The 27,457-nt window shown below is 35.5% G+C and overlaps 1 long non-coding RNA gene across 1 annotated transcript; it reads left to right on the top strand.

The window, feature by feature from the left end:
- The first annotated feature begins 21,509 nt into the window (after window positions 1-21,509).
- Window positions 21,510-23,059, top strand: LOC149006558 (uncharacterized). The gene is made up of 3 exons (XR_016175007.1): window positions 21,510-21,692; window positions 22,725-22,802; window positions 22,950-23,059. It is a non-coding gene; the product is annotated as an uncharacterized LOC149006558 (long non-coding RNA).
- Window positions 23,060-27,457: the final 4,398 nt, after the last annotated feature.

Below are 27,457 nucleotides of genomic sequence, written 5' to 3'. Positions count from 1 at the left end.
ACACAGATAACTCAGAGGAAGGAGGAGAAGAGCGGGGGAGAGAAAGCGAGAGAGATTGTGACAGACCAAAGATGGATTTTTGTCCACCAAGTACAGCTACAGAGGGTTTCGTTGCCTTTTGAAAGGAAAAAGAAAAAATTCAATTCATTCGAGCAAATCCGTGAACAGAGGGATTTCGTGCCTTAATTTCTCGTTCTTGTTTGGGAAAGAAATGAAAAAACGAGTCTACCTGGTAGAGAGGCCGAGAGAGGTCGAGAGTTGCAGAACTTCTTCACCTTCTGATATTGCAACTAAAGAACAACGAATGATGGTTGAAGCGACAAAAATCCGGTGATTCGTGAGGAACGATGGCACCTGAGGTCTTCAAATGGAAGAACAGCGGCAGCGAACGATGGCACTGAGTTCTTCAAATGAAAGAACAGCGGCAGCGAACGATGGCACCTGAGTTCTTCAAATGGAAGAACAGCGGCAACGAACCACCTGAGGTCTTCAAATGGAAGAACAGCGGAACAAGAACACCTGAGTTCTTCAAACGATGGCAGCTGAAGAGGGAAAAACTGAACGAGGGAAAAAGTTCGTTCAAGCCCCATCTCTATTTTGAAAATGAAATGGTTTTATCGTTGGATTAGAATTTAACAGGTGTCAAAAATCCAAGGGAGAACCGGAGGAAACCGGAGGGTGTCAGAACAGCAGCGGACAAAAATCCATTCCAATTGCCTACATCTACAAATTTTAGAGGTCAACATGGGCTTTGGCACCTGATTGATTATGGGCTTCGGTCCACTAATTAATTTGGTATTGTAGCTTATGCCCCATGATAGGCTCTTCATCAGAGATGGATTGGTAATTATTAACTAAGGCCCAACCCAGGCCCAATACTGAACCTGATTCTTTATGTGCCTTAGGCCCAGACAGTTTTGTCGTATCATGAAACCAAAATATAGTTCTTAGACAAATAATTAAGACTGTCACGAAGATATTTTAAGAATTACATAATTTCATGTAAATCAAGTGTAAGTAGTAATGAAAAACATGTTTTTCTCTCCATTAATGCATTTCTCATGACAATAGATAAATGAATCCACATACATTGTTAGTGTGATGTTTTTTAATAACATCTAATTACCCGAATTATTCGTTATTATCTCTCTAATTTTTTTGTATATTCTTTTAACCAGAAGTGAGAAGTAGAAGAAAAAAATGAATATGATGATAAAATCTCAAATGAAAGATTGAGAAATTGGAGGAAACCAATTAGATAGCACTCTCTATAACTTTGTGAATCATCGACCTTCTCAAGTTGAAGCATCCAATAATTGAATTGAACTACTTTAGGTCTTCAAGTTGCATCATAAAAAAATGTATATAATTTGAGGCATGATTTGATAATCTTCATATAGAAGGCAATGATTTTCTTCGAAGATTAGAACTAAAATTCTGGTATTTCATTCCAGTAACTAAGTAAGCAATTAGCACTGAAATTGACCAAAATGCTCATCTTTGAAGGTTCGGCCAGTCCTAGGTGTGCCACCTTGGAGTGGCCTCAAGATCCACTCGAAGGTTTCAGCTGGGGGTATATCATTGCTTACATAAACATGCACATTTGAATTTGGTTAAGAATGTAAATCTATGCTCTATTCCTAAACTGGTTTCTTCTGAGTTGAATGAGAAATTTGATATCGATATCTAGGTGAAAACAAAAATGTGGTGGTGGCTTATCAACTATTAATCTGGAAGCTAGGGGACTTTTCTAATCTGGTTTTAAACACCAAATGACCAAATTCCAATGAGGAAACTACTGATTGGACTCATCTACTGGAAACTGCTATACAAAAAGACATGGCACACAAGTTTGAATTTCTTGCATCAGCTCTAGTAAAAGATTTATAGGAAAATGTAACCATTTTTAAATCTAAGTTGGCTTCTTTGAAAACCCAGAAAAGGAAAGGTGAACAAGTCTCTGCTTCCAGAACAAACTAGATTGGTTGCAAACTAAGTTAAACCAATTTATAAGAAAGCTGAAGATTGGACTCAAAAGTCTTGGAAAGTTTGGAAACTGCTGTGAGGAAACACATTATATGTGTTGGTGTTGTTCTGCCATAAAGGCAGATCAAACCAAACCGATTTTTTCTACTTTGAATTGAACTAGCTTCTTTATGCTTGCCTAAGATTCTATTCGCTTGCAATTGATCTGAAAAACAATGTTAGAAATGGAGCTGATCAACTTGATCAGCGATTCATCTCCGACGATCAAGTCAGTGAAATTCGGGTTGAAGAAAAACTAGAACTCTAGCGAACCCTAGATTCAAAAGGATAAGAAAGACGGGGAAAAGTTGCATACTGATCTCTATTGTAAAAGTATATACCTTAGTGTATGTCTTCTTCAGATTTATAGGTCCTGGTACCCCCCCTTTGTTTCACTTGATCCATTGGATACTTGATTCTTATTTGATGGTCATGATCTAACCTGAGTGTAGTATGTAACTTGATATTACTTAATGTTTAGATTGCTGGCTGACCCAGTTCAAACCGGGATGTGGGATCATCTACTCGGGTGGAGGGGATTTCTCTCAGTAGACATCATAGGCACCACCATGTCAGACGACACTACCCATGCAAGATCCGTAACCCTATGTACTCCAAATACTCTTCACCAACTATAGTGTCTGCCCATTTGCTGTCCCTCTGGACAAATTGCCATCGATATCTTTTTGAAAAGAAAAACCTTTTTTTTTAATATATTTTTTAACTTCAATTTTCCATTTAAAAAGAATAAAATTTTCACTGCACTTAAATTGCTTACCAGAAATAACAAATACTTAAAATTTTACCTGAAAATGATTTTGATGGGATGAGTCGCTCTAGTCAAATAAAAATTTTAAAAATCTAGTAGACCATTCCACATAAAAATTGACTACCCATAATGAATCATCAAAGTTAAGAAAATACTTGACAGTAAGAAAATCAAACTATTAAGGATTTTATGTAGTTGGTTACACTTCATATCCCTTTGAGGCCACGAGCGAAACCCTGTATTAATTATAAAAACTCTCCTGAGGATGTAGTCGAGGTGTGCGTAAACCAGCCTAGATGAACTTTAGATAAAAAAATAAAAATCAAACTATTAAGGATTTTAAAAAGCTAATAAACCATCCACTATAATGGTAAGAGAAATATGAATCTTACCACTCTACCAACCTTGCATTGGTTTCTTAGAAAAGTTTTGGTGTTATTGAACTGAAAAACTCACACTACCTAGGGTGAGTTTCAGTTTTACTTTTATTGTTCTCTTTCTCTAATTTTTTGCATTGGCAAAAGGTCATAATACAAGAGCTTGAGAGGGATGGACCCAATTGAGGCCGTAAAACTTATCACTAATATTGGACACTTGTTCACCTACGGTAACGGTAACGGTAATGTCAACCATTTGTTTGGCTATCGATTTCTTATTTCCTTCTTCCATTCTCTCTCTTATATACCCTATTTTAAGTCAAAATGAGAAGAATAAAAAAGAAAGAAAGATGAAATTCAATAAATAGTTAGTCATGGAGTTACTCTTATTATTGATTGATTAGCACGAACTCATTAGTCAACCCAAACCCAAATTACACCAAACCGAAACCATTACTTTACAAATGGGTTGTGTTTGGACTTGATGTTTTTCAGCCCAAAACCGTTAAAGTCCAAACAGAAGCCGAACTGCACCATTGACACCCCTAATAGTCTAATACCAAAGAACGTGCTATTTTTGCCAAATCAACAGTTGAAACTTGAAACCCCAGAGTTCAAACTGTTTTGTTGATGATGGTATTCCAATTGCCTACGGCTACAAAATTTTTAGGTCAACATGGGCTGTGGCACCTGATTGATTATGGGCTTCAGTCCATTAATTAATTAGGTATTGTAGCTTAGGCCCTATGACAGGCTTTTCATCAGAGATGGGTTGGTAGATTATTAACTGAGGCCCAACCCAGGCCCAATACTGAACCTGATTCTTTATGTGCCTTAGGCCCAGACAGTTTTGGTCCTAAAATAAGCTCGTATGATAAAACCAAAATACAGTTCTTATACAAACAATTAGACTGTCATGGAAATATTTTAAGAAATACATAATTTCATGTAAATCAAGTGTGGTCAAGTAATAAAGAAAAACATGTTTTTCTCTCCATTAATGCATTTCTCATGACAATAGATACATGAATCCAACAAACATTGTTAGTGTGATATTTTTTTATAACAACTAATTATTCGTTATTATCTCTCTAATTTTTTTCAACATTTTTTTAAATTGAAGTGCAAAGTAGAACAGAAAATGTATATGATTATAAATCTCAAATGAAAGACTGAGAAATTGGAGGAAACCAATTAGAGATAAAAGCTTTGGTAAGTTCTCAATGGTGGGAGAAGTGCGGCTCTTCACTTTGTAAAAAAGGCATCAAAGCTTTAACACAAAAACAGGCTAATTAGCCAAGGATTAGGCTTTTCCGAGGTGATTAGGTTTTGTCTCTAGGGCCCCATTTCATTTTCAACCTTACATTACTCGAGTAAATAGTCATAAGCATGTCGAGAAAATCAAATCATGAAATAAGCACTAAAGAAACTTAGAAGATAAGAATGTTGTTACTGTCGTCTTTTGAAATATTGATCTAAAGGATCTAGAAAAAGTATGCATGAGATGGGATGAGATGAGATGATTTATGAAAAATAAAAAAATAAAAATAAAATAAAGATGATAGGGTTTTTCTTTTTCTTTTTTCCCTTTGATAAGAAGATGATAGCTACTTTTTTTTCTTATAGCTACTTCACCTTATTGTTGTTTCAATTGTAGAGAAACTTTATAACGGCATTGCAAGCTAGCTAGAGTAATTCTGTAATTATGATAGTTTAATTTTAGTTTTTACAAAAAAAAAAAAAAAAGAAGAAGAAAAAAACTTATATTAGGAACCAAAACTGTGTGGGCCTAAAGCACATAAACAATCACTTGTTCAGTATTGGGCCTGGGTTGGGCCTATGTTAATAATCTACCAACCCATCTCTGATGAAAAGCCTATCATGTTAGTGGGCCGAAACCCATATCAATCAGGTTCCACAGCCCATGTTGACCCGAAAATTATAGCTGTAGGCAATTGGAATAGCCCATCATCAACAAACAATTTTAACTCTTGGGTTTCAAGTTTCAAATTTCAATTGTTGTTTATTGCAGGGTTGCTCGATTGGTAACTAATGATCAATACCTCTTAGTGAAGAGTTCAAGAGTTCGACTATCACTGATGATATACGTAATATCTCATCCCCTTAATATCAACTGTTGATTGGTCAAAAATGTAGAAAAAGCAACCCTACCCACCTAGCCTCTATTCTATCTCTCTTTTTTCTCTACATATATTCTTTCTTTCCTATACTCCTTCATTAACAAGTGAACATTTTATTTTTCTTTTATCAGTACTTAGATATGGGTCCCCTTCTTAAACGTATGGTGGAGGAGTATCAAAGAAGCACAATGTTTCCTTCTTATGGATAGAAGATCCAGACACCATAATTTTCTATCTTAAAATAAAAAATCAATATTAACTTTACTAGGCATCTTTTTAAATTATAGAGCAAAAACCTTATGTCAACCCTCTTGAGCTTATCATTTCATTCGATAAAGTAGAGAGATAAACGTGGGGAAGGTACAACCATATGTGATGCTCCAAGAAAAATTAAGAACATTTCCCCTAAGGTTATGTTTGTTAGCTAAGGAGAGAAAAGGAAAAATAATCAACCCTCCTAAGTCTATCTCATTTAATTATTTTGAGAGATATTTACTTTTGAGTCAAACCTATTAAATCCGTTTTAAATTATCTAAACATATGGAGAAGAGAATTGGCTTGCACACATGAACATACCTAATTATAAGCACAACATGGAAATGGTGGTTCAAGAACTGAACAAATGTAATAGCAATTCTTGAGAAGTCATGGGTTCTAATGTGATGCTTTTCTTTTAACCATGAACTCTCTCCTTGTGTATCATTTTTCTCTTACTTAGATTCGACTGATTGGTGTAGTTGTTATTTCTATTATTTGTTTAGCTTCATTGTCCGATCTCTAATATTTTGATAAATGTTAATCATGCAATAAGTGTTTGTTCTGTTCCAGTTGTGATACCATGAAGTCCCATACAGAATGATGCTTAAATCGATGTGAAATAGATCAACATAACCATATAAAATTTTGTTCCATCTACACTTTAAAGATATGTAATCTTGGAAGTTTGGTGAAATTATATTTTTGAGAAAATTATAGATTGCACACTTTAGAGAGGTTTAAACTCAGCGATCGTTGTTGCACATGGGAGTTGTGATTGAATAAACGATGGGGGTACTTAGGTAATTTACCATCCAAAGGGTATTTGAGTAATTCAACCTACAACTTTAAAATGAGGTGTATGGGGGTATTTTGGTAATTTATCCTCAAGAGGGTATTTGAATAATTAAACCTATAAAATTAAAATAAGATGTATGGGGGTGTTTACGTAATTTATCATCAAGAGGGTATTTGAGTAATTGAACATTCAAATTTGAATTGAGGGTAATATGGTCATTTTATTCATGATCTAACAGAATCTTTGATGAAATGTTAGGAGTGTACGACTTATAATTTTGAGAGTCTGCAATTTGAAATTTAGGGCACTAAAGTGTGCAACCCAGAATTTAAGTCCCAATAAAATGTGCAATGTGTAACTTACTCTATTTTTTCCCTATTGAAATCCTTTTCTGGCAAGATTCTTAAATATTTTTTTTGTGAGAAACATGTGTTTTATGTATATATATATGTAGGGAGGACATTATATATGCCGTCTGCAAATGTCAAACTAATGACCACTCCACTAAGAAATATAAATCTTACTAATCTACCAACCTTGCATTGGCTTCTTATTAAAGTTTTAGTGTTATTGAACTGAAAACTCACGCTACCTAGGATATTACATATGCCGTCCGCAAATGTCAAACCAATGAGCTATCCACTAAGAAATATAGATCTTACCACTCTATCAATTTTAGTTTTCAGATTTCTTTTTATTTTTCTCTTTGTATAATTTTTTGCATCGGTAAAGGTCTTGATACAAGAGCTTGAAAGGGATAAATCCAACTGAGGCAATAACTTATTGGATGGTTGTTCACCTACAATAACAGTAATGTCATGCATAAGCCAACCATTTGTTTGGCTATTGATTTCTTATTTCCTTCTTCCATTTTCTCTCTCTTATATTCTTTATTTTAAGTCAAAGAGAGAAGAAGAAAGAAAAGAAAGATTAAATCCAATACACCATCAGCCAGAACTATGTTGAGATTACCCCAACCCAGCCCCCCACCCGCCCCCGACCTCTTTGGGCCTTTGGTTCGTGAACGGATTTCAAATCTCGGATTCATGAATTTCCCTGGTGTAAAAAACTAGATTCTGATCTAGAGATTCCCTTTATTTTAAGTCAAAGAGATGAAGAAAGAAAAGAAAGATTAAATCCAATAAACCATTAGCCATGGAATTACTTTTATTGCTGATTGATTAACACAAACCATTAGCCAACATAAACCCAAACTACACCAAACTGAAACCATTACTTTAAAAAGGGGTGTGGTTGGGCTTGGTGTTTTTCAGTCCAAAATCATTAAAACCCAATCAAACGGAAGCCGCCCTAGATCGCACCATTGACACCCCTAATACCAAGGAATGTTGTATTTTTGCCAAATCAACAGTTGAAACTTGAAACCCTAGAGTTCAAATGGTTTTGTTGATGATCATTATTCCAATTTGATTACAAATTTTTTAGGTCAACTTGGGTTGTGGCACTTGATTGATTATAGGCTTCGGTCCACTGCCCCATGATAGGCTTTTCATCAGAGATGGGTTGGTAATTATTAACTAAGGCCCAACTCAGGCCCAATACTGAACCTGATTCTTTGAGTGCCTTAGGCCCAGACAGTTTTGATTCCTAAAATAAGCTCCTATCATGAAACCTCATTCCAAAATAAAAAAACCTAGTTCTTATACAAATAATCAGATTGTCATTGAGATATTTTAAGAAATACATAATTTCATGTAAATCAAGTGTGGTCAAGTAGTAATGAAAAAAATGTTTTTATCTCCATTAATGCATTTAATATGACAATAGATACATGAATGATGAATCCAACAAACATGGTTTACGTGATGTTTTTTTATAACAACTAATTACCTGAATTATTCGTTATTCATCTCTCTTATTTTTATTTTTTATTTTTTATATTCACATGAAGTGGGAAGTAGAAGAAAAAATGAATATAATTATAAATCTTAAATGGAAGACTGAGAAATTGGAGGAAACCAATTAGAGATAAAAACATAATTGGTCCTAAATTTTTGTAATGTTTTCTACTAGTTTATGATAGTACTCTCTATGATTCAGTAATTCTTCCATTTCAAGTTGAAGAATCTAATAATCGAATTGAACTACTTTTGAGTTTTGATCTTCAATTTGCATCATCAAATGTACATAATTTGAGGCATGATTTGGTAATGCTTCATATAGAGGGCAGTAATTTTCACTGAAGATTAGAACTAAAATTCTGAAATTTAATTCCAATGACTAGTTAGGGCTGAAATTGACCAAAATGCTTCTCTTTGAAGGTTCGGCCAGCCTTAGGTGCACCAACTTGAAGTGGGCTCTGATCCACTCCAAGCTTTCGGTTAGGGGTATATCATTGTTTAAATGAACATACACATTTGAGCTCGTTCGAAATTGCTATTCTTTAGTCTCTCCTATTTTTTCTATTATTGCCATTTGATTGGCAAAACTACTCAATCAAAATAACCAAACAATAAGACTTTGGGATGTGAGAGTAAAATTGAATTGTAAATAATTGTTTGTGAAAAAGAAAAGATACTCACCTAATTTTTTTTATCTTGAAGCAACCTCGTAAATCTTTTTTTTCCTAATTGTTTTTGTTGTTATATATTTTCTATGTTTTGTTGTTTTTGTGCATAGAAAATGAAAACTCTCAGTTGTTTAGCAATTAGTGAATAAGTTTGCTATAATGAATGGATGACAGGAAAGGAAAGTTGACCCTACCACTGGACTAAATTAATAGTAACAACTTGAATTTCATCATATAACAAAACATTTTTAATATAATAGGGTTAGCAAGATGAGAGTTCTAAAATTGATCTTCATTTGTTCTAATCATATTTGTAACTTTAGCATATTATCAATTAAGCTAAGATCAAACAGTTCATGTATATCGACAGATACCAATGTAAAGTTAAATCTAATGATGTAATCAACTCCATTGTTTAGGGTCGGTCCGTCCACCCAACTTGACGTATTGATGCACTAACACATTAGAGCAACTAAATTCCAGTTGATTAGAGGAAGATGGTGAACTCCCCTCCGCGTGGATCATTTTTGCAGGAGGGAACAATGTGTTTTTCTAACAGTTTTATGATCACATAAATAGGGGTGTGTGGTCTATTAGATTCTCGTTTTTTCTAATTTTTAATATCTAACCAGTGGGCTCCATCCCTATTTTTGAAGTAAAAGAACTGTGAGAAAACAACCCACCCGTGACCCTTAACCACTTGTGCTTTTTCTTTCCTTTGTCAGATTTTTTTCTTCTTTCTATTATATAAGGGTGCTTTTTATACATAGGAGATGGGGATATTATACATGCCATCTTCTGGAAGAATCAAACCAACAACCTTTTCATTAAGAGGTGTTGTACTAAAAAAATCAAGCAACCTTGCATTGGCCCCTCTGAATTCTTACTTTGTGCATTTCTTTATGACAAAGGTTTTCGGACCTTCGTTTTAGTCTTGCAAGACAAGACCGTCGGATCAAGAGCTCGGTCGAAATTTCGATCTTAATCAAAACTTTTCCAAAGGTTTCCATTGCTCCAATATGAGTAAGACATCTGAACCTGACTTGACAAAATAAGTGTTTGAAGACATTAATTATGGGCGTCAACTTAGACCATAAAAGGGATGTATGTGAGACAAGGGGTATCAACCTTGAAAGAATTAGAGGTTCATCTTCATAAACCAGAAGGGAGATGTGTTAGGCTGAAAACGTGGAGAATATGAAATTGAGACCCCAGTGACAAGGCAGTTGAGCTTTACAATTTGTTCCCACTTTGGTCATCTAGTTGATTAGAACGATATTCTTCGCTTATCTTTGTGAGCTCAGATTATATGGTTTTAAAGGAATAGAACACCAGGAAATTGAAGTAAGTTTGGAGAAACAATAAACAAAAGGTAGGTGGAAAAGACACTGCAACCAGCCATATAAGCCATGAGGTAATGGTATTATTCAAGTTTTAAGAGATGAGAAGAAACAAATAAAAGACCAACCTAATTTAATGGATAGATGAAGCAGGAGGAGCAAGGGTGCGGGGGTGGGGAGAAGATGCAAGAAACAAAGTCAAAGTCCAATGGCTAAGAAGGAATTAAGAAAATACAAAGAAAATGAGGCCAGAAGACCCGAGATGGACGCCAAGAGTGGAACTAGTGTTTTCGATTTTTCTTCCTTGAAGAATGGAGCTCTACAATCAAATCTTTGTCGAGATTGTGACGACCTCTACTAGACCCAATACTTTGTCTAGAATCTCGAAGGAAAGGAAGGGGAGGGATTTAGAAGAGAGAATCATCAAGTTTGGAGTGAAAGGAAGCAATGCCCAGACAAAGGTCAATAGAAAGGTATGACAAGCGTCATGCGGTGGTTTAGTCAAGTGTTGGCACTGAAGTAGGCCTAATTATCCATGGAGTGCGTGGGAATTTCTCTTTCTTAGGTTGGTGGACTGAGTCTTGTAGCAGACCCCATTTGGTTGGAATAAGGCTTGTTCTTATTCTTCTTGTTGTTAACCGAATCTTTAGTTACGAGGGGAGTTATCAACAATTTTGTTTAGTCATGGTTACTTGGCTGCTGTAATCTATACAACCCTTCACTGTAATTTGTCTTTGTGAGCCTTCAATCACAATCCCTTTGTTTAAAATTGAATCTTCTTCTTTTTTGACGAACTTAACGAAATTCTTGATTGTTTTTAGTTTGATTTCTCTTCTTTTTTTTAATTGTTATTTATATATATAAGTTCTAAGACCAAAGCTGAAATCAGCATTCAAAGTTGATTTCCCAGTTGATTCTTTACTACAATTTGTAAATGGCGTATATGTTGGAATATCTCTCATAACAGAGGGCATATTTGTCATTTTCTATTCTAGTAGTTTGCCGTCTTTAGAAGGACATTTTTGTCCTTTCTACTGCTGTATATTTAAACCTCCTCTTCTTTTGGGGTTTAGGGTTTCATATGTTTTTGTAATATGCATTGGGCTCTCTCTTTTTCTCTCTGAGGTGTGATTCTTCTCTATCTATGTTGATCTCTGGCTTGAGGCTTGGTGGTTGGTTCCCTTTGTGATTTGAAGGCGTTCTAGCTTTCGGTTGAGCTTCGTGCTATTCATGGATGCATTGTTGTTGGAGAGTCCAATTACCAATAGAACCCAGTGTGGTTTTATAAATACTAGCTGGAAGCAACGGTCTAGGTATTCCAATCTAGATACTCAGGTGTAATGTTTTAAGCAATATTGTGCTTAAACCCTAACCCTAACAGTATTAATTAGGGAAGTTAGCTGAATAGGTATCTTCCTGTAGGGAGTTGAGCTGAATAGGTACTCTCACAAAGGGAGGTGATCTCACCCTTTCACCCATAACCTTTGGGGCTCTGTATAACCTATTTACGAGGTGATCTCACCCTTTCACCCATAACCTTTGGGGCTCTGTATAACCTATTTACGAGCTCACTTTAGACAATGAATTTTTCCTTCTCTCTCTCTCTCTTTCTCTACCTGTTGTTTTTCTATAAGCATTGAAAACAACAGTAATCTTTCTAGGGTGCAACCTTAAAGGTTTGGATTGACTGATCTTGGGGGTGAAGACACATTTACTACCCGTATTGCACAAATCGGGGTGTCTAAATACCTTAAAGAAAGTACATCTAGTACTTTCAACTCTGACAAAATTTCGTAATTATAACAATCTTTCAAGTGTTCATGGAGATTTTTCAGCAAGTTTGATACACATATTATTGATCATTTTCTGTTTCTCTATTTAGATACACGAAATAGAATGTGTGGAAATGGATGTTAAATGTGTCAGATGGGGTTTCATCAGGAGAACTAGGTGATCAACCCAAATAAGAGTTGTACCGATTGCCGGCCCCCTTGTCGCGAGGGGGTCGAGCCAGGCCTAAGGTGATCGCGAAACCCCTTCCATTTATTCATTTCAATTCTTTCGTTCTTCTTATTGTTTTCAGGTATTTGGTTTCAGTTCTAAATTTGATTTAGGTTTTTTTTTTGGGTTTTTCAATCAATCGATAATGCTTGTGGGATCAGACATAGAAGGAAGAGGAGGGCTCTCCTTGGCTTGAACAAAGGAAGCGGCAAAGGACAAAGGAAGGAGGAGAAAGAAAAACAAGAAATCTGAAACAAGAAGAACAACCAACAACTAGGCGGTGTATCTCTGAAGCTTGGATTGGTAGAATTAGGAAAAGACGTGTTTCTGGAAAGAAAAAAAATGGAGAAAATGAGGAAGTTGGGAGAAGTAGAACATGCAGCCGTGCTACTGATGACGCTCTCTTACGACTCTGTCTATGCTTAAAGCAGATTTTGGAAGATTTTTGTCTGATGATATTGGTTAGCCAAGTAAACCTTTGTTCCCCTTCTCAGTTTTTTCTGTTTTGGTGGGTGTTTTGGGATTTTTATCACCTCCGGTTCTGACACCCTCCTGTTGGGTACAGTTCACCTTTGGATGAATGACAAGTGGATTATCCTAATCTAATGGCCAATAATTTCTCAATTCTTAACTATAATTGTTTTTCTCCTCTCTCTCATTTAACTCATCTTCTTCTCTCAAAACCTAACTGACGGCTTTCTCCTGGCTTGAGATCCGGCAATGGCACTGTCCCATACTAGTACGGAACCTTGACAGTTTTCCTCACCAACGCCGTGGAAGGAATCATCTCTTCCTATGTGCTGCATCGCCCGTAGCACATCCCTAGACGACAGCCCGGTATCACCCGCGTCACCGTGAAACTGAATGGTCCATCGCTCTGAGACACCTGGACCACTTTAGGGCTGCCGAAAAGGTTGTGCAATCCTCCGAGCGCCTCCTTGTAAGCCCTACCCAAGAACATCCCCAAATAATATCCACCACCACCGTTCCCACTTTCTCCACCCAGGGATAGATTTAAAAAAAAAAAAAAAAGATTCACGTGTCTAAGAGAAAGAAAGAAGCCATTAGCACCTAAGAGAAGCTCAAACAAGGACAAACACACGAAGGTCGATGGAAGAGGAAGAAGGATAAGAATGCTAGCTCTGTGTGCTGCAAGGATTTTCCAGCTGATTAGAGAATTGGGTCACAAATCTGACGGCAAAACCATACAGTGGTTGTTACAGCAAGCTGAGCCGTCGATCATCGCTGCCACTAGTACAGGAACGGTTCCTGCCTCGGCACTCGCTGCTGCAGGTGGCTCTGTTTCTCAACAGGTTCCTCTGTTTCTGCCGGATTGCATTCGAAGAACAACGAGCTGGGTAGGACATATTGGGCGTTGGAGGCTGATCGATGACATCAGTGTCGCCATTTTCTCCTTGTGGATTTCCGAAGGTGTTGCAGATCAGTGTCGGAGCTAACGGGGAAGCCGGCGGAAGCTTAGGTTTTTAGAGAAGTAGATGATTAAAAGAGAGAGAAAATGGTTTAATGGATTATAAATATTGTGCGTTAGATCTAAATAAAACACGTGTTATTAATCCAAAGGTGAACCGTAGGAAACAGGAGGTTATCAGAACGGGAGCGGATAAAAATCAGAAGTTTTGGGATTAGCTTAGATTGATAGATAGAAGAAAGGAAGATCTAGCAAGATTCAATCCTGCTGTGGTAAACCATTGGAGTTGCAGTGGTCGTCGCCACACATGGTAGTTGTGATTGAATAAACGATGGGGGTATTTAGGTAATTTACTATCCAAAGGGTATTTGAGTAATTCAACATGTAACTTTAAAATGAGGTGTATGGGGGTATTTTGGTAATTTATCCTCAAGAGGGTATTTGAGTAATTGAACTTGTAAATTTAAAATGAGGTGCATGCAAGGTTCGACATGTCGACTCGTGTCGCCGTGTCGGACTCTGGCGACACGGCGACACGGGCGACATGTCGCCAAAAGTCGAGCGACTTTTGGCAAGGGTTCGATGAAAAATCGAACCCCTGTTTCGAAGGGTATTTGGGGTCATTTTGACATGAAATTTGACGTGTAACCTAATTTGAAGCCAATAAACACATTGGGGGTGTTATTTTGACCTAAAACATCACCTAACCTAAAGTTTATAATTGGCACATGTCCAACTATATGCGGGCAAAACTGGAAGTTTGGAAAATTCATATAAACTAATGTAAATATGCAAAGAGAACACAAATACACAAGTAGGAAAGAGATGTACTAAAGTTTACAATTCATTATACAACTATGTTGAGTATGGCTCATGCTTCACATATTGTTGCCGACGGATACGGGGGTCCCGCTATATCGCTATATATGGCGAATGTAGCGATATATCGCTGATTTTTCAGCGATATATCGACTTTCGGCGACATATCGCCGACACAGGGCGATATGTCGCCGAAATTTGGTATATATCGTGTCGGCTGGGGGAGTCGTGGTCGCCCCCAAATGACATGGCGACATATCGCTTCGCAGTCGGCGATATGTCGCCGACACAATGAACTATGGGTGCATGGGGGTATTTACATAATTTATTATCAAGATGCTATTTGAGTAATTAAACATTCGAATTTGAATTGAGGGTAATATAATCATTATACTATATTGAGAGTAATATGCAACGTACGAAATCTCGGCCGAGTTCACCAGTTCGCTACCTGGCGAACCGGCGAAATCTTAGTGAGATTTTGCCAATATATGGCTGCAATTATATTGATAATTTGATATATAATATCACATATGTCACATCAAATCCTGCAAAACTCGATCAATAATCTATTATGCTTGGATAAATAACTCATCACCGTCAGTCTTTATTATTAATTAATCGATAAAATGGTAAAACGTGAAGTCTAAGTCAAGTTAGTCTAACATTCTAATAAATGCTTGCCCCACTAACAACACCTTTCCTTTTTACCTTAAGGCTTAAGGACTGAAACATTTCATTTCTTCACTTTTGTCTTCTTCTTCTCTAAACAGCCTGCAAAGTCTACTGAACCAATGATAAAAGCATGGATCCACGCAGGTGAAGCCGTGAAGGTGAAGCACCGTCTCGGCCTCCACCATGTCTACTTCATCCCAATCTTTGATCGGTCGAGAAGATCAAAGGCGACAGTGTAATCGAATCCAACGTAACCAATACAATTGCAGGCTCTAAAATTTGTGTTTTAGGTTTTACGTTTACGTTTTTTGACTTGTTTCAGAGAATCGAATCGGAGGTAGTTGCAGAGGAGGAGTTGCAGAGAAGTAGGAGTTGCAGAATCGGAGGTTTTTCTCTCGTTCTTTGGCTTGAACCTGTGAGGCTGCTGGAAAATCGTGTATTTCGCCGAAATTTTGGAGATATTCGCCGGACGGAAAAATTTTGCAATATCTATTTTGCTTTCATTTTTTAAATTTCCCTCTGTCGAACTCTGCGAATTTCGCCGATAAGTTTTACCTTGGTAAGATGATCATTAAACTATAATGATGGTAATTTGGATCTTACCACTCTACTAAACTTGCATTGGCTTCTTATGAAAGTTGTAATGTTATTGAACTAGCAATGGTGAGTTTCAGTTTTATTTTTATTGTTCTCTTTCTCTAATTTTTGCATCGTAAAGGTCTTGATACAAGAGCTTGAGAGGGGTGGACCCAACTGAGGTAACTTATCAATAATATAGAATAGTGCCAATGGAGGGTTGGGGGAATGGTTAAGAACTTTATTTCTTAGTGAAGAGGTCGTGGGTTCAATCAATACCAGCGGCATATGTAATATCCCCATCCCCAATTTCTCTATATATAAAAAGTGTTGTACCCAAAAAAATATCAGATAGTTGTTCACCTACAATAACAATAATGTCATGCGTCACCATTAGCCATGGAGTTACTCTCAATGTTGATTGATTAGCACAAACCATTAGCCAACCCAAACCCAAACTACACCAAATCGAAACTATTACTTTCCAAATGGGTTGTGTTTGGGCTTGGTGTTTTTCAGCCCAAAACCATTAAAGTATGGGTTATGTTTGGGCTTGGTGTTTTTCAGTCTAAAACCATTAAAGTCCAAACGGAAGTCGCCCCAAACCGCACCATTGACACCTTGATACCAAGGAATGTGGTATTTATGCCAAACCAAAGGTTGAAACTTGAAACCCTAGAGTTCAATTTTTTTAGGTCAACATGGGCTGTGGCACCTGATTGATTATGGGCTTCGGTCCACTAATTAGGTATTGTAGCTTAGGCCCCATGATAGGCTTTTCATCAAAGATGGGTTGGTAGATTATTAACTGAGGCCCAACCCAGGCCCAATACTGAACCTCATTCTTTATGTGCCTTCGGCCCAGACAGTTTTGGTTCCTAAAATAAGCTCGTTTCATGAAACCTAGTTCTTATACAAATATTTAGATTGTCATCGAGATATTTTAAGAAATACATAATTTCATGTAAATCATGGTCAAGTAGTAATGAAAAACATGATTTTCTCTCCATTAATGCATTTCACAATAGATACATGAATCCAACAAACATTGTTAGAGTGATGTATTTTTATAACACTAATTATCCGAATTATTCGTTATTATCTCTCTAATTTTTTTGTATGTTCTTTTAACCTGAAGAGCGAAGTAGAAGAAAAAATGAATATGATGATAAATGTCAAATGAAAGACTTAGAAATTGGAGGAAACCAATTAGAGATAAAAGCAAAATTAGCTCGAATTTGTGATAATCCTTTCTACTAGTTAAGGAATCACATCAAAGTTGAAACCTACTACCAGTACTCGAATTACATACAACCATTAGACAATGACTAAAGAACAATAGAAGCATAGTTCCAAATTGGGTTAGCAAGATTGACTTGTTTTGTATCCAAATTCAGTTTATCATTAAAAATCAAACACTTTTTATTTTAATGAATATTCGAGAGTTACAAATTTAATCTTCATTAGTTCTAATTATATATGTGAATTTGTGCTTAAATGATTTCTTTTAGCTTTATCAAGTTTGGGATTCAATTATCCTTAAGTGATTCTCACTAAGCAGATAATATTAGAGCAAATTAAAAATATATCAGATGTTAATGGCTTTTGCCGACAAAGATATAAGTTTTCATTGGTGGGAGAAGTTCGGCTCTTCACTTGTCAAAAATGCAACAAAGCTTTAACACTTAGACAGGCTAATTAGCCAGGGATTAGACTTTTCTGAGGTGATTAGGTTTTGTCTCTAGGGCCTCATTTCATTTTCAACCCTAAATATTCCTCTATGTTTTCACGTAAATGAGATTTGTTAGGTAGAGCTAAAAGATTAACCTAATCATTACATCTTCAATATTTGTAAAAATTTATAATTACTACCCTTTTTTCTTAATTGAATGATATGTTGTTATGAGTGATCTGAATTTTTGTACCTAACGTTGAAAATAAATTTACATTAACATATTTTGTGGGCAACCTGAATTACCTGTTTTGTGAAATTTACGATGAGTTTGGAGCCCGTCATTGATCTCATTTTTTTATGGGTATGGTACACCTTGACAAAATGGGTCAACCCGCTTATTCTTGAAACTTTATATATATGTACCTTATGTTTTCACATGAAATCTTTATGAAATTTGGGGTTTTTGTATTCAGGTTTTGGGTTAGAATTTTTGTGACATTGTTTTAATAGTTATTGAGTCATTTTCTTTTTACAAAGTGATAGTTCTTCTTCCTCACCTGTGGACGTAGCACAATGCATTGGCGTATGAATTATGTTAAATCTCTGCATTGCTGAATTTATTTCTATTTTTGTTTGTGATTTCTTGACGTTAGTTCTAACTTATGTTATAAATATTATTAAAATTCTATGATGGAAGGTGAATCTTTTCTACATGAGTGGACGAAAACTTTAATGTATACATTACATCACTCAAAGTCGAGTAAATAGTCATAAACATGTTGAAAAAATCAAATCATGAAATAAGCACTAAAGAAACCCAGAAGATAGGGATGTTGTTATTGTTATCCTTTGAAATATGATCTAAAGGGTCTAGAAAGAGTATGCATGAGATGGGATGAGATGAGATGATTTACGAAAAGTTAAAAAAAATAATAATAATAAAAAAAAAAAGAAAGAAAAAAGAAGAAGAAGAAAGAAAGAAAAAGAAAAAAAATGGGGTGTGTTTTTTTTTTTTTTTTTTAAAATAAAAAAAAAAAATTGTTTTTTTTTTTTTTTTTTTTTTTTTTTTTAACATGTTTTTTTTTTTTTTTTTTTTTTTTTTTTTTTTTTTTTTTTTTTTTTTTTATTACGGAAAGGGGGGGCAGGGGGGGGGGGGGGGGCGGTTTTAAAAGGGGGGCCGAAGAATGGAAGTCCAGATTGGGAAAGCACCAATGGTTTTTCGTTACACATATTGTATGGGTCCTTAAGACCCATTGAGGGTTCAACGTATGAATTATTTTATTATATTAAGGAATAAATTCACATATATTTTGTGGGGCCCACACATATTTGATAAAAATAAGTAAATTAGTGATAATGATAGTTTTTTTCAACCAGATGTAGATAAATTAAAGCATCAGTACAAACAAAAAAAATAAAATACACATCTTCAACCGTAAAATGTCAGATGCAAACTACAAATTTTTTTTAAGATAAGAAATGCAACCAATGGTATTTAGTTACCTTACTAACTATAGACATTTTATTTATAATATAAAATCATATAGCAAAAATTTAGACAAAATAAAGAAACAAAGAATATAAAATCAAATAAAAAAAACAATAAATAAATTGATAAATAAAAAGAGTACCTAATTGTAGGGAAGATTTTTTCCCCAAATTTTCTTTGACCCACGCTTATAAAAAGGGAAAAATAAATAGGAAGAAAGAAACATAAGAGAATAATTAGGAAAAAAAGAGGAGAGAGGAGAGAGGAGATATGAGAAAATATAGGAATTGAGGAGTTAGTTTCTAATTATAAATGACATTTTAAATATCTAATAAGATTTTTTTTTCAAAAATTTCCTTTAGTCCACGTTTATAGAAAGAGATGAGAATAAATAGGAAGAAAAGATGTGTGAGAGAAATGGGGAGAATAAATAGGAATTGAGGAATTAGTTTTTAACTAGAGATTGACTTTTATACCCATTATTTTACATTTAAAGTTGTTCTCAATATTTGGGGGGGGGGGGCAAATAGTGACATTTCACATGTGACAAGAGAAAAAAGTGGAAAAATGAAGAAGATTAATATAAAAAATTCAAAATTGAAGGGAATTAATCAAAATTTTGAAAAGTGGGTACAGGGGGGGGGGGGGGAGAGGGGGGGGGGGGGGGGCCACACAAATTGGGAAAAAGTGGCGGCGGGTTCGTCGATCGGTAATGATCAATACTTCTTAGTGAAGAAGTCAGAGGTTCAACTATCGTTGATCATGTATGTAATATCCCTATCCCCTGAATATCAAATGTTGAGTGGTCAAAATGTAGAAAAACCAACCCTACCTACCTAGCCTCTATTCTATCTCTCTTTTTCTGCTACATCTATTCTTTCTTTCCTATGCTCCTTCATTAACAAGTAAAGGTTAATGGTCCAACAAGTGAACATTTCATTTTTCTTTTATCAGTACTTAGAGATGGGTCTCCTTCTTAACGTATGGTGGAGTGTCAAAGAAGCACAATGTTTCGTTCTTATAGATAGAAGATCCAGATACCATAATTTTCTATCTTAAAATAAAAAGTCAATATTAACTTTACTAGGCATCTTTTTAAATTATAGAACAAAAACCTTATGTCAGGCCTACTGAGCTTATCGTTTCATTCGATGAAGGAGAGAGATAAACGTGGGGAGTTACTACCATATGTGATGCTCCAAGAAAAATTTAGAGCATTCCCCCTAAGGCTGTGTTTGTTAGCCAAGGAGAGAAAAGGAAAAATAATCAACCCTCCTAAGTCTATCTAATTTAATTATTTTTAGAGAAATTTAAGTTTGAGTCAAACCTATTAAATCCGTTGTAAATTATCTAAACATATGGAGAAGAGAATTGGCTTTCACACATAACATAGCTAATTATAAGCACAACATGGAAATGGTGGTTCAAGAACTGAACAAATGTAATAGCAATTCTTGAGAAATCATGAGTTCTAATGTGATGCTTTCCTTTTAACCATGGACTCTCTCCTTGTGTATCATTTTTCTCATACTTAGATTCGACTGATTGGTATAGTTGTTATTTCTATTATTTGTTTAGCTTCATTGTTCGATCTCTAATATTTTGATAAATGGTAATCATGCAATAAGTGTTTGTTCTATTCCAGTTGTGATACCATGAAGTCCCATACAGAATGATGCTTAAATCGATGTGAAATAGATCAACATAACCATATAAAATTTTGTTCCATCTACACTTTAAAGATATGTAACCTTGGAAGTTTGGTGAAATTATATTTTTGAGAAAATTACAGATTGCAAGCTTTAGAGAGGTTAAAACTCAGCGATCGTTGTCGCACATGGTAGTTGTGATTGAATAAACGGTGGGGGTACTTAGGTAATTTAACATCCAAAGGGTATTTGAGTAATTCAACCTATAACTTTAAAATGAGGTGTATGGGGGTATTTCGGTAATTTATCCTCAAGAGGGTATTTGAATAATTAAACCTATAAAATTAAAATGAGATGTATGGGGTATTTACGTAATTTATCATCAAGAGGGTATTTGAGTAATTGAACATTCAAATTTGAATTAAGGGTAATATGGTCATTTTATTCATGATCTAACAGAATATTTGATGGAATGTTAGGAGTGTGCGACTTATAATTTTGAGAGTTTGCAATTTGTAATTTAGAGCACTAAAGTGTGCAACCCAGAATTTAAGTCCTAGTAAAACGTGCAATCTGTAACTTACTCTACTTTTTTCCTTATTGAAATCCTTTTCTGGCAAGATTCTTAAAATTTTATTTTTGTGAGAAACATGATATATATATCATATCATACTATCATACTATCATACTACTATAATAAAAGCATGTACTCTTCTTTTTCTGCAAATCTTTTTCTGTTCTTTTTTGTCCTTATTTTTTTTCTAAATACCAATAATAGTTTACTATTATTTATTTCTTTACTTATTTTTGCAAGGATAATTTGGACATTTAGCCATTAATTGTTATCAATTTATTATTAATTTTAATCCCTCACTGAATTTCTCTCTCGATTTCTCAACGTCTGTCGGTATCTCGAGCCCCTCAATCTCTCTCTCGAACTCTCTCTAAATCTCCAGTCTCTCGATCTCTCTCAATCTCCTCAATCTCTCTCAAAGTCTCTCGATCTCTCGCTCCGTCAAGGCTGGTTTGCAGTTTCCTGTTGGAAGAATTGGTCGTTACTTGAAGAAAGGTCGTTACTCTCAGCGTGTTGGAACCGGTGCGCCAGTATATTTGGCGGCTGTGCTCGAATATCTCGCTGCTGAGGTACTTTCTTGCTTGCTGATTCATCTACTTTGACATTATTTGTACAGTAGGGTTCTTGATTTATCGGTTCTGTGAGACAGTCGGCTGTGTTCGAATATCTCTCGCATTACTAAATTGTAATCAATTTATCTCATCTCACCAGCTTTAACGGCTCTCGAAGAATCCATGTAGTCTTCAGTATTATTCGTGAAAGTTTACTGAGACTGTGTGCTTGCTTTAAATTTGCTTGGATCATTGATGCCTTATTAATAATCAAACTCAACCATTAAAGCTGATTTCCCACCATTTGTGGAGACCACCTCTAAGATACGGCGACCATGGATGTTACGAAGAAATAGACTTGTGTGGTTAATGTGATCGGAGAGAATGTTAATTGCATTCATACCACATGACGAACTTTGGTAATTAGTAATGCTGTCGATTCCTTGAGTACCAATCACCCTTAACTACAAATCTTATCCATTATAGAGCAGAGTAGAAGTAATATCCTTTCGTATGATGTTGTAGTTTGACGGCCATACACGATTTGTTATATCAGCCTAACCCTGCTGATCCTGCCCATACAGACTAATGTCACCTCTTCATCCAGGTATTCAGCAGCCTGAGAATTTTATTTTATTTTTGTTTTATATTAATTGTATCCTGGAAGCCCATTGTTTTACTACTGATCTTTTATATCCTAATTCTAGGATGCATAAGAGTACAAGGGAGTGGTTAGATAGCAGGCTAAGCAATACCCACCTCTGGTCTAATGCCATATCTTAAACTGAGAGTCATATCTTTACGTGAGATTATGTTTTTCCTTTGGAAAGCATATAGTCAGTTTATATGTAGAGTTGTTAATCAAGAATCAATTGTTTTTGTTCAGTTTTGGTTCGAGAATGAGTGAAACCAAACAAGACTAAAAAGGGAGCACAGGTTTTAGAGGTTTCTACAAGCTTACTACTTGGACTATTTCTGAAGATTTTCCTGTTGTCTTAAACTGAGAGGCTTCTTCAAGTTCTACAACTGTTTTTCATGTTTTATGCTTAGGTGGTTTCTTGGAAGCTAATTATCCAAAGATGTTGGGGCTTGTGACATGAATATCGATGTATCACTGGTCAATTGATGGTACGATGCCTTTCTCTTCACTTCATTTCTAGAGTAGTTGGATTTCTTTAATTTTCTTTATTTCTTGCTTTCTCTGTTCTTCATATTTAGTTTTATGACTCATTGAAATGTTTGCTGTAATTTTGTATCACTCATTTATTAGTGCAGGTGATTGTAAGTCAGTAGGACAACTAATTTGGTGGATATCCAAATTATTAACTACAAATGTGATCCCTTCCAAACGATGATTGTTTTGATTGGAATAGATCCAAAGTACACATGAGGTATGTTGTTGGCTTTGCATACTATTAAGTCCAATTTATTTTATGTTCTCCTGAAGCTCAAACATCTAATACTTAAGGTTCCAAAAGCTTTGTTAATTTAGCCTTGGAACCCTAAACAGATTTAATTTTGGCTACTCATACATGTCTAATGTATGAGCGGAACTTTGTTTCCCTTGCTTAATTTTAGCTTTGGAATTTATACATTGAATAGAATATAAATATTCAAGGATGGATGTTTCGGCCCCTAACCAATGGGTGAGTGAACTTTGATCAATATAAATGGTAAAGTTCTATTCATAGTTGTCTCTAGTAAGTTCAAGACATGGGTTTTGTTCATTATTCATTCATTATAGTGGATTTTCTTTGTTCAAATTAATGCAAAAATAAGTTGATTGGTTGGGTTTGCGCTGCTTTGGTGTCTATGCTGGCAAATTTAGGTTGAAATCAAGCGGACCATTCCAAAAGGAGCCATTGGCTCAAAGGATTTTAAGACGAAGAAGATCTTTGTGGGTGGAGTTCCTACAACTGTAACAGAAGGTTTTCCCTACTTTACTTCTTTAAGTTTATCTATTTCCATTGATGGTCTGTTTGGTGGGGGTTCATTGTTTGTGGGGATCACCTTTTTAGGGATCGACTGGTTCCACCATAACCACCTCTGCCACCGCCATATCCACCATAACCTTCTCCAAACCCACTTTTGCCCAATAATCTGATGAAACAAGTCAATCTCAGTCATGGTGTAAACAACCAATTATACTTAGGTAAATGTGTGAGATTCAAGAAGAATCATAGTTACTGACTTTTGGCTTTAAACATGGTCCTCTGTTTGGTTAGAATTGCTTTATCAGCCTTCTGTTTCAGAAAGGCTGTCAATAGACCGTAAGCAAGCGCCGACTATTGGTCATATGAGTGAAATGCACCACGTAATTTGAGATGTTAACAATCCAAGAAGTGCTACATGTATCATGCAGTTAGATTTAGTAACTTTGTTCTAGACAATGCTCCATAGGGGCTGCCTGAGTAATTGTCTTTTCTTTTTCCTTCCCCTTCCCCTTCTTCGGGCCCTTTTTGATAGGTTTATTAGGGAAGGCAGTGTAGCCACTTGTCTAGCTTCATTACGAAACCATGGTTGTTTATGTATCTTGTTGTTTAGCAGGAAGGAAAGTGTTTCTCATCTTCTTTTATATAATTAAATTTCTCACAAATGTTTGTCCTGTAACTGAAGTTTATTACTTGGTGCAAAACTTGTTTCTTTATTTTTGTTTATTAGTTCCTTTGCTATTTGCCATTGAATTTCCTCTGAATGTTCATATGCTTTCAGGTCCCAACCACGAGTATCCCCGCAATTGTGTGAGAATACAGTAAAAGAATGCTCATGGATAGAGGGGTCCAGCATGGCCCGTACCATCAGTGAAGAGTGATACTTATTGTTCCTCAACATCCCTCCCTTCCCCTTTAGAGTTTGTCTTATAGGCCTTGTGGTTACGATGAGGTTGGGATGATTAGACATCGGGGAGTTACCCTTAATTTTTTCACTTTGGAGTCATGATTCATGACCCTCAAATTCTAGGATTTTATGGTCGTCATGTAAAGCTGTTTAGAACAGTGTATCAAAACTGTGGAGATTGTGAGATAATGATTACAATTGTTGTGGAACCAATTCTATGGATGACTGCTATCAGATGTAACTCTGAAGTCAATCCAACCCTCAGAGTTCTGGGTAGAGACTGGCAATTGATGGCACCTTAATTCTAGCAACTGATGGCACCTCATTGGTGTTTTAGTTGCCTTAAAAAAAAAAAATGCTCATTGGTATTTTAGTTGCCTTAAAAAAAATGCTCATTGGTGTTTTATTTGAAAATAACATCTACAACATTCTCCTAATATCTATGCCACGTCAAATTAGAAGGATGTGTCTCAACTGAAGTTATTATTAAGTGAAGTAAAAAGTTGATTTTCAAGACATTCCCTTCTTTCTCTACATGTATGGTCACGTGCATTTGCACGTGCAGTTTTTGCTAGTATATATATATGGAGGGGGGACATTATATATGCCGTCTGCAAGTGTCAAACTAATGACCACTCCACTAAGAAATATAAATCTTACTATTCTACCAACTTTGCATTGGCTTCTTATAAAAGTTTTTTAGTAAGATCTATATTTCTTAGTGGATGGGTCATTGGTTTGACACTTGCGGACGGCATATGTAATATCCTAGGTAGCGTGAGTTTTCAGATTTCTTTTTATTTTTCTCTTTGTCTAATTTTTTGCATCGGTAAAGGTCTTGATCAAGAGCTTGAGAGGGATGAATCCAACTAAGGCAATAACTTATTGGATGGTTGTTCACCCATAAGTCAACCATTTGTTTGGCTATTGATTTCTTATTTCCTTCTTCCATTTTCTCTCTCTTATATTTTTTATTTTAAGTCAAAGAGAGAAGAAGAAAGAAAAGAAAGATTAAATCCAATGAACCATTAGCCATGGTGTTACTCTTATTGTTGATTGATTAGCACAAACCAGTAGCCAACCTAAATCCAAACTACACCAAACTGAAACCATTACTTTAAAAAAGGGGTGTGTTTGGGCTTGGTGTTTTTCAGTTCAAAATCGTTAAAGTCCAACCAGAAGCCGCCCCATATTGCACCATTGACACCCCTAATACAAATGAATGTTGTATTTTTGCCAAATCAACGAAACTTGAAACCCTATAGTTCAAATTGTTTGTTGATGATAGCCATTCCAACTTGCCTAGGGCTACAAATTTTTTAGGTCAACATGGGTTGTGGCACCTGATTGATTATGGGCTTCCGTCCGCTAATTAATTTGGTATTGTAGCTTATGGCCCATGATAAGCTTTTCATCATGGGTTGATAATAATTAACTAAGGCCCAACCCAGGCCCAATACTGAACCTGATTCGTTATGTGCCTTAGGCCCAGACAGTTTTGGTTTTTAAAATAAGCTCGTATCAAGGAACCTAGTTCTTATACAAATAATTAGATTGTAATGGAGATATTTTAATAAATACATAATTTCATGTAAATCAAGTGTGTCAAGTAGTAATGAAAAACATACTTTTCTCTCCATTAATGCATTTCTTATGACAATAGATACATGAATCCAACAAACATGGTTAGCGTGATGTTTTTTTATAACAACTAATTATCTGAATTATTCGTTATTCATCTCTCTTATTTTATTTTTTTGTATATTCACATGAAGCGAGAAGTAGAAGAAAAAATGAATATAATGATAAATCTTAAATGAAAGACTGAGAAATTGGAGGAAACCAATTAGAGATAAAAACAATAATTCTGTAATTCTTCTATCTCAAGTTGAAGAATCCAATAATTGAATTGAACTACTTTTGATCTTCAACTTGCATCATTATATGGACATAACTTGAGGCATGATTTGGTAATGTTTCATATAGAGGGCAGTAATTTTCAATGAAGATTATAACTAAAATTCTAGTTCTGGAATTTAATTCCAATAACTAGTTAGGGCTGAAATTGACTAAAATGCTCATCTTTGAAGGTTCGGCCAGCCTTAGGTGCACCAACTTGAAGCGGGCTCAGTATCCACTCCAAGGTTTCGGTTAGGGGTATATCATTGTTTAAATGATACGTTTTCTACCAAAAATAAAATAAGATGAACATGCACATTTGAGGTCCGAAATTGCTATTCTCCTATTTTTCCTATTGCTGCCATTTGATTGGCAAAACTACTCAATCAGAATAACCAAATAAACAGACTTTGAGATGTGAGAGTAAAAATGAATTGTAAATAATTGTTTGTGAAAAATAAAAGATACTCACCTAATTTTTTATCTTGAAGCAACCTCGTAAATCTATTTTCCTAATTGTTTTGTTGTTATATATTTTCTATGTTTTGTTGCTTTTGTGCATAGAAAATGAAAACTCTCAGTTGTTTAACAATTAGTGAATAGGTTTGCTATAATGACCGGATGACATGAAAGTTGACCCTACCATTGGACTCAATTAATAGTAACAACTTGAATTTCATCATATAACAAAACATTTTTAATATATATATATATATATATATCAGTCTAGACGGGATGTTCGTTTGGATCAAACGGAGATTTGGGCTTAGTCAGGACCAGACGGACATCCGCCTAGCCGGAAGGAAATTTCGTCTGTCTCTCTGTGACTAGACGGATGTCCATCTGGCTTCCGTCTGCAGCACAGAGTGCAGCGTGCATATAGGGACTTGATTGGGTTTTATGGTCTTTCTAGCAAACCCTAAGTCTCATACACTCTCCTAATATGTCTTAGGTTAGTCTAGTGACATGATATGCATATAATTTAATGTGTTTACATATTAGTGCATGTGTATGTGTCTAAGTCCCTAATTCATCTAAGTCTTGAA

Source organism: Hakea prostrata, chromosome 8, assembly GCF_041222555.1.
Source record: "Hakea prostrata isolate BN-2017 chromosome 8, UWA_Hpros_2, whole genome shotgun sequence".
Classification (NCBI taxonomy): domain Eukaryota; kingdom Viridiplantae; phylum Streptophyta; class Magnoliopsida; order Proteales; family Proteaceae; genus Hakea; species Hakea prostrata.
This window is presented reverse-complemented; position numbering and strand designations above follow the sequence as displayed.